General features: G+C 53.7%; 1 long non-coding RNA gene across 1 annotated transcript in view; it reads right to left on the reverse strand.

The window, feature by feature from the left end:
• The window catches only part of LOC121029506 (uncharacterized), a 37,382-nt gene that overhangs the window by 24,073 nt on the left and 4,296 nt on the right, over positions 1-9,013 (reverse strand). The gene's annotated exons all lie outside the window — the stretch shown is intronic.

Here is a 9,013-nt window from a genome sequence, read left to right on the forward strand (position 1 = left end):
TCAGGGAGCCACAGTCTGAAGAGGGAGACACAGCCCTGTCCTCAGGGAGCCACAGTCTGAAGGGGGAGACACAGCCCTGTCCTCAGGGACCCATCTGAGGGGGGAGACACATCCCTGCACTCAGGGAGCCCCAGTCTGAGGGGGGAGACACAGTCCTGTCTTCAGGGAGACCCAGTCTGAGGGGGGAGACACAGCCCTGCAGTCACGGAGCCCCAGTCTGAGGGGGACACACAGCCCTGCCCTCAGGGAGCCCCAGTCTGAGGGGGGAGACACAGCCCTGCCCTCAGGGAGACCCAGTCTGAGGAGGGAGACACAGTCCTGGCCTCAGGGAGCCCCAGTCTGAGGGGGGAGACACAACCCATTCCTCAGGGAGCCCCAGTCTGAGGGGGGAGACACAGTCCTGCCTTCAGGGATTCCCAGTCTGAGGGGGGAGACACAGCCCTGCAGTCACGGAGCCCCAGTCTGAGGGGGACACACAGCCCTGCCCTCAGGGAGCCCCAGTCTGAAGGGGGAGACACAGCCCTGCTCTCAGGGAGCCCCAGTCTGAGGGGGACACACAGCCCTGCCCTCAGGGAGCCCCAGTCTGACCAGAAGAGATAGGAGGTCTGCCTTCAGGGAACTTGCAATGCGATGAGGAAGTTGTACTGACGTCTGCCTAAGGGAAATTACCCTATAAGAGGAGGCTGAGCTCTGCTCTCAAGAAGCCCCAGCTTAGGCGTCCATGTCTGCAGGAACACATGCTTGAGTGAGTGCTGTGCATTTGGGTGCTGGCACCTTTCCTGTCTTCCTTCAGACCCCCTAATCTGATGGGGGAGACATGACCCCCACCCTGGGAGAGCTCTCTGTCTGAGGGCATGTGTGCCCACGAGCACGCAGGCTGAAGTGAAGGGGAGTGGGGTACATGTGACTCTGTGTCCCCTCTGTTCTTACCAGGGGATGCCTTCCTGATGTGGGGGGCGTGGGGGAGGCGGGTAACTCCTCACAGGAGGGAGGGAGGATCCTTGGTTGAGCCCCGGGTAGGGGATCTTCCCCAGAAATGCTTCTGAGAGCCTGGAAGATGGAGGGTGGAGGGACACAGAAGTGCTGCCACATCTGGTCTGGGGCTGGCTGGGCGCGCTGCCCCGAACAGCTGGGCCACATCTGGCTTCCAGACATCCACTCTTGCTCCGTGATTCACTCCAGCCTCACATGTCTGCCGAGAGGCAGAAGGCAAGGGCTTCAAGCTGCACATGGTGTCCCGCACGCATGCGCAGCCCTGGCACACCCAGGAGAGGGTGCCTGGGGCTGGGAGCCGGCAGGCGCCCCTTCCTTCCCTACCCCTGGCCCCGGTGTCACCTCTCACACAAGCGCTGCTGCCCTGGGGATGGGGGTTCAGTTCACCCTTGAGTCACCATGACTCAGTCTCCCGCCTGGAACCCTCACACTCAGGCTTCGTGGGCTTTGCACGGGGATGGTGAGCAGGCTTGGAGTCAGCAGGAAGGAGGGGGCAGAGCCAGACAGGAACTCCCGATGCCCCTCACCCAAACTTTCCTAGGCAAGGAAACCTCCGTGAGAGTAGGGGATGGGGCCAGGGAGAGAAAATAACATGCCCAGGAGGGGGAAAGTAAGAAACATATGGCATTCCCCCCTCACACACTGGGGTTCCCTGAGGACAGGGCTGTATCTCTCCTCAGACTGGCGTCCCTGAGGTAGGGCTCTGTCTCCCCCATCAGACTGGGGTTCCCTGAGGACAGGGCTGTATCTCCCCTCAGACTGGCGCCCCTGAGATAGGGCTCTGTCTCTCCCCTTAGATTGGGGTCCCTGAGAACAGGGCTGTGTCTCCCCCCTCAGACTGGGGTCCCTCAGGGCAGGGCTGTGTCTCCCCCCTCAGACTGGGGCTCCGTGACTGCAGGGCTGTGTCTCCCCCCTCAGACTGGGTCTCCCTGAAGGCAGGACTGTGTCTCCCCCCTCAGACTGGGAATCTCTGAGGGCAGGGCTGTGTCTCCCCCCTCAGACTGGGGTTTGCTGAGGGCAGGGCTGTGTCTCCCCCTCAGACTGGAGTCCTGAGGACAGGGCTGTGTCTCCCCCGTCAGACTGGGGCTCCCTGAGGGCAGGTCTGTGTCTCCCCTCAGACTGGGGTCCTTGAGGCAGGGCTATGTCTCCCCATCAGCCTGGGGCTCCCTGAGGGCAGGGCTGTGTCTCCCCCTCAGCTGTGATCTCCATGAAGGCAAAGGCTGTGTCTTTCCCATCAAACCGGATCGGAACTGGATCTCTTTTAGCTTTAGAACGGGTGATGCATAGACCAACCATATCATTTGGGTTTTTCTGGCCGGTTGGAGGTAGAAGGGATCCACTTCCCAACAAACTCCCATCCTGAAGGACGACAATTATCCTCGCTGGCAGGGGCTCCCTCAGTGAGCAACCTGTTCCCAGCAACCCACCCACCCTTCTGAGTGGTCCCTCCTGCAGTCTAGCCCCAGTAGCTCACGATAAATCATCTGCAGGGTAGGGTGGCCCCAGAGGATGTGTGTGCAGGGCCCCGCTGGACGTGGGAGTCCAGATGAAAGAGTCGGCACTCTCTGGGGTCACCGTCTCATCTCTGGCTGCCCTCAGCGGCAGGGGGGTAGATCCAGCTCCCCCTAGACCCGAAGCCAAGCTTGGGGAGCAGTAGACAAGCCTGAGTATCTGTGGCCTGGGAAGGCCAGGCTGGGCAGGCTCCGGCTTCCATGAGTCCAAATCAGCACAAGAAGTGGGTCCGAGCCCCCTCAGCTAGTCCTTTTCCAGCATGGTGGCCCCTGGATCAGAGAGGAGAGGCCTCCTATCCCAGCGGGTCACTGCAAGGGGGCCACCCCATCCTATAGTGGGTACGTTCGGTAGTGAAGGAAGCAGGAAGCAGGACGGACAGGCCTGGAATCTCTCTCGAGACCCTTTGTCACCTTTCCATACCCGTAGCAAGGCCCTCCCCAATCTTCTATCCCACTCCTTACCTCCTACATCTCTTTCAGGGAAATGAACCAGGAGGCCACGCAGTGCTGGGGTTGGCGTGGTCCAGAGGAGGCAACAACTTCTGGCCCTCCTTGTCCCACTGGCCACCCCACCTTCAGGCTGGTGGGATCAGAGAGTCTGTGCCTCCCCACCTGGTACTGAGAATTGGGCATTGCCGTGGCTGAGACTGCCCCAAGATGCCAACCCCACTGTACAGATGTCCCGGGACTAAGGCAGAGCTGGGGTGGGTCCAGCCCTGGAGTGAGCCGGCCACTCTGCCTAAGTTAGGGTCGTCCCTCTCCCAGTCAGGCTGTGAGCTCCCTGAGGTCAGGGACTGGTCTCCGGCTTCCTGAAAGGCGCCTGATAAATGTGGGCCAGCCCCGGGGTAGGAGTGGGCGATTCAGGCAGGAAGCCTCCAACCTCAGTGTTGTGGTTGCCTTATTGGTGTCTCCGGCCCTAGTCCTAGAGAGCACACAGAGGCTCGCAGGATTCTCCGGACCCTCTCCTCCTTTCCTTCACTTTGTATTGCCCCCCAACCTGAGCAGGCTGGCTGCAAGGCCTCCTCATCTCTGGGCCCATCTTTGCCCACAGGTTCCTCTTCCCCGTTCCTGGAAGCCCCAGGTTCCTGGTGCCTGGGGAGGGAGGGTCGAGGGTATACAGGCAGACCTGCCAGAACGGACCATCTCTGAAGTTCCGGAGCCTGATGCAGGAACCCTCTCCCCCATGCTGGCAGGAGGGCTGGCAGAAGCCGTCGTGCCAACCTCTGTCCCTGGGCCCCAGGCAGGTGGCTGTGCTAGGTCCAGCTCGACCGGTGTCCCGTCCTCTCACCCCTTCCCCTAGCATCACCCCTCTTTCAAGTACAGGCCCTGCTGCAACCGGATGTCCGGGCACAGGCTTGTCCCCGAGAAACCCATCCCCTGCCCTGCCAGTTTCTGCACATCCTGCCCTCCCTCCCTCCTTTCCCCACGCGAGCCATCTCCCTCCTGGCCACCGTGCTCACCACACTCTCTGCGGAGCCCCGACCCACGTGGAGAGCCGGCCATGCCCCGGCCCGCAGCCGAGGAACAACAGAAGGGTCTCAGCAGAGACAGAAGGAAAGGAGCAACGACCCAGCTTCCCCAACAGCTAGCATGCCTCTGTCTTCACCCAGCCCGCTCTCCTATCTCTACCTGTTCTCAGCCTATGCCTGCTCAAGGCAGCGAGTTCGTTAGGTCTACTTCCCATTGTGTGGGCGAGGACATGGTCTCTCTCTTATCGGATGCCAAGACTTGCTGCAACCCGGCTCAGCAGCACAAAGAGTTGTCGTCGAGTCCAACCCTCAAATTCACACTGTAATCTAGAGGGAGGCTCTCACAGAACCTTCTGGCTTCAATCACTATTCCTACGTTATCCAACATCTTGGTCAGGTAGCTTTCTTCTTTGTACAGCTCTTAAATTACACGGGAACACAACATTCACCCTCTTTACCATTTTATTTATTTAATTTTTTTCAACGTTTTATTTTTATTTTTGGGACAGAGAGAGACAGAGCATGAACGGGGGAGGGGCAGAGAGAGAGGGAGACACAGAATCGGAAACAGGCTCCAGGCTCTGAGCCATCAGCCCAGAGCCCGACGCGGGGCTCGAACTCACGGACCGCGAGATCGTGACCTGGCTGAAGTCGGACGCTTAACCGACTGCGCCACCCAGGCGCCCCCCTCTTTACCATTTTAAAGTGCAAGTTCGGTGGCATTAAGTGATTCACATTGTTGTGCAACATTACCGCCATCCTTCTCCAGAAGTCTTTTTATCATTCCCAGACCGAAACTCTACCCATTAAACTCTAACTCCTCATTCTTCCCTCCCCACAGCCCCCGCAACCATCATCCTACTTTCTGTTTCTATGTGTTTAGTACCTCATTAAAGTGGAGTCATACGGTATTTGTCCTTTTGTGGCTGGCTGATTTCACTTCGCATCATGTCCTCAAGGTTTGTTCTTGTTAGTAGCGTGGGTCAGAATTTCCTTCCTTTTTAAGGCTGAATAATATTCTATTGTACGTATAGACCACAATTTGTCTCTCCTCTTGGGTAGCCTGTTTATTAACTACTTTTTTATCTTTTTAAATTTTTTTAATGTTTATTCATTTTTGAGAGAGAGAGAGAGACAGCACATGAGTGGGGGAGGAGCAGAGAGAGAGAGAGAGAGAGAGAGAGACAGAATCAGAAACAGGCTCCAGGCTCCGAGCTGTCAGCACAGAGCCCAAAGCGGGGCTTGAACTAGTGAACTGCGAGATCATGACCTGAGCCAAAGTCAGATGCTTAACCCACTGAGCCACCCAGGCGCCCCAATTAACTACTTTTTTAGAAAGTTAAGCCACTATATTCTCAGAAGAAAATGTCTGAAGAGTTCAGAAGCAAAAAAAACAAAAACAAAAACAAAAGGTGGGGGAGGGAAAGTTCACCCCAATCTGCTCAGAGAAAACCCCTGAGGTTTTTGAAGCAGAGGGCAGATAGATTTATACACAAATAGCGTTTTTTACACAAATAGTGACACACTCCTCGCCGGTACTTCTCAAATGCAAAATTCATCAGAATCCCCTTGAGCGTGTGCTAAAACAGACCTCTGGGCTCCAGCCCCAGGGTTCCTGACCTAGTTGTTCTGAGGCCACCCAAGATTTGGGGTCTGCGGAATGCTGGTGCAGCCCAAGGGGGTACACTTTGCTGACTTGCACCATCTAAGCAGTGTCCTGTCACCTGCTCTTACTCTTAGTGAATACTGACACTGAAAGCTGGACCTCATTCTTTTTTTAAAAAAGATTTGATCTTTAAGTGATCTCTACACCCAATGCAGAGCTCGAACTGACAACCCTGAGATCAAGAGTCATAGGTTCTTCTGGCTGAGCCAGCCAGGCACCCCTGGAGCTCATTCATTTTAACCACCGCATGCTACTCTGGTCTTTGAATGCCCTATAACATAGCTAATCAGTGCCTTATGGATGGGCTTGACATTGCTTCCTGTTTTTTTAGATCTGGAAATAAAATGGCAGTGAACACAGTTATACATATACTTTGAACACTTGTGACTTTTGTGACAGTGTAGCTGATAAATTCCTGGATGTGGAACCCCTAAGCCAACGGTTTATGAATTAATTCTGCTCATGTGTATGGCCAACCCCCTTCACAGGTGCTGTTGCCTTCCTACCAACTCAGAGGATGCCTGTATCCACAGTCAGACTGGGGGAAAAAAATCTTATCGTTTCTTAATTTTGATTTCTTGTATTGTGGTGGAGGGTGGGCATTTGCACCTGTTTATTGGCAATTAGTACTCCCTTTTCTGTTCATGTGCTTTGCCCAATTTTCTATTTGCTTTTCTTTTCCTTATTGACTGTATGAACTCATCTGTCATATATATTGAAAATACTTTTTTCTGGTTGATTTGCCTTTAGACTTTAAGATACTACTTGTTGAGAGAGAGAGAGAGAGACAGAGCAAGTGAGCAAGGGGCCGAGAGAGAGAGGGAGAGAGAAAGAATCCCACAAGGGGCAAAAAGAGAGAAGGAGAGAGAGTGGGGGGAGAGAGAGAAGTGGGGTTCACCCGAAGCAGGGCTCGAGCTCACCCTACGCGGGGCTCAAAGTCAAGAACCACGAGACCATGATCTGAACCAAAGTCAGATGCTTAACCAGCTGAGCCACCCAGGCGCACCAAGATATTACATTTTTATGCAGCCCATTTTTTTAAGTCTTTCCTTTTGTGACTCCTATGTTTTGTGTCATACTTTCCCCAATCCAAAAAGACGTATTTTTTAATCATGTTAATATTTTCTTCTAGTAATTTTACGATTTCCTTTTTACATTTAAATATTTGGTCCATCTGGGACTTATTTCAAAATAATGAATAGAAAACTGAGGGTTTTTTTTCCTAAACAGCTAGCAAGTTGTCTAATTTGATTATAATTCTTTTTTTTTTTTTTTCTCTAACATGTTCCTTTATCATATATTCAATTTCCATTTGTTCATGAGTGTGTGTCTGGACTCTATTCTGTTCCTTTGATCTGTCTGTCTGTTCTCGTGCCAGTACCCAACTGTTTTATTACTAGAGCTTTATACAACATTTTAGTAGCACTGGCCGCCCCTCATAATGCCTGTTTTTCAGAATTTTCCGAGCTCCTTTTGTATGTTTACTTTTCCAGATGAATTTTAATATAATTTGTCAAGTTCAAAAGATCTTGTTGTTTTTCACATCCACGAACAGATGCAATTTTCTAATTTCTCAACCCAGAGCAGAAGAGAAACCAGTGAAGAATGAGGTGGGGTTGTGGTCTGCAGGCAAAGTGACGGTGATTGATAGGGCAAGCGACCGCTGAGCGGGAGAGAGTTGATGAAGTGAAGGGAACATAAAAAGGAGACACGAGAACCGTGAAACGTAGCCATCATGGAATGGGCCTTTAGTGGGGGGCCCAACAAGACTATATTACAACCAGGATAGTGATGGACACTTGTAACCACAACTCTGAGTCATAAAGACTCACATGGTCTGTAACCTCTGATTAAGAAGGCAGGAAAGTGTGTAATACCCACTAGTGATTTCCATTCCAAAATACCTTTTTAAGGGCTCAGTATTAATGTTTGGAAAACGAATGTGAAATGGTTCATTCTTGGATGATGACAGAAGTATGACATGTTACTGGTTCCGCTACAGTTTTCTCAAAACCCACCTCTAAATTCCAGGGAGCTGCCAGCTCTGGGATTTGAATTTATTCCATCCGTGGAGACGCAGCTGAGGGAAACGTCCCCAGCCTTTCAGCCAGTTTACACACAATAATACAAAAAGATTTAGCTCTTACTGAGCATCTGTCTCCCAACACGTGAGGCATGTGAGATGCAGACTACATTTTAATTCTCAACAGCCTACCCCGAGATGAATGCCATATTCCCATTAGACAGAAAAATGTAGACCAGAGAGCTCAAACTTGGGCAAGTTCAAGTTAATGTGTGTGACAAAGAACCCTCAGCCACCGTCACCCACATGCCGCTCACCAGCCCCCTTCTACTCATTCCCACTACCACTACAGGAGGTCCAAAAGGGAACCAATCCTATCCACACACCCCTTCACAAAGCCTGGCCCCTGCCTTACCCAAAGCCTGCACAGCTTAAAGAGGCCTCATCCCATGTCTCAGCCACAGGGAGGGTGGAGTGAGGATACTAAGGAAGAAAGGGACAGTTCCCAAGCCACCCACTTACCAGCCCCTTGAGATCAGGGGCTCAGGGAGCGGGGAGGGTGCTCCTGGGACTTGGCACACACTTCCAAGACCAGCACCGCCTGCCACAGCCTGGCGTGGCCTCCCTGCACTCACTGGTTATGTCAAGGCATAGACTCTGTGTTCACCATACCACACCTCTGCCAGCGGTGTGGGCTGAGCCCAGTCCCATGCAGGACACCCCAGGGAGTGGGAGTCTGCAGGTGACAGACAGTGGGAGGAGGTGACAGGGAAAGGCACACCCTTGGGAGTTCCCCATCTCAGAAAAGATAGAGGTCAAAGCATTTTTCCTTGACAGCCGGTTTTGAAGGCCCTCTAGAGGCCTTACCGGCCTGCCCTGGATTCAGGTACAGAGAAGTGGGAGGGTGAGGGCCTCCAGGCTGAAAGCTACTGGGGCAAAGGCAGGGCTATAGGCTCCTGAATCTAGTCCCCAAGGAACCAGAGTTTTCAGCCCTCCACGACCCCCTGCCCCAGCCTAGGAACCTGCTGACTGCATAGCAGTGACCCCGAGGGTGAGGAGGGCAAGCAAATCAATTCATTCCAGCACCCACTAATCGCGAAGCGCCTACTATGAGCAAAGGACCGTGCTATTGGGGTGGAAGATGAAAAGGGGACTGGGTAGAGGTGAGGTTCGCTGGAGTGGGGACAGAGGGCGGTGGGAAGGCCTGGAGCAGCGGAGGCCCTACTCCCCGAGCATCCCCAACCTCGGCACACAGAGGAGCCGCTCGCTCCGGAGCTCGGCGCGCGCGCGCTCAGGGCCCGCGCCGCACGCGCACGCGCGCTCGCAGCCGCTCCCCCGCCCGCGCGGCTCC

The sequence above is a fragment of the Herpailurus yagouaroundi genome, unplaced genomic scaffold (genome assembly GCF_014898765.1).
Source record: "Herpailurus yagouaroundi ecotype Mexico unplaced genomic scaffold, PumYag 139, whole genome shotgun sequence".
NCBI classification, from domain to species: domain Eukaryota; kingdom Metazoa; phylum Chordata; class Mammalia; order Carnivora; family Felidae; genus Herpailurus; species Herpailurus yagouaroundi.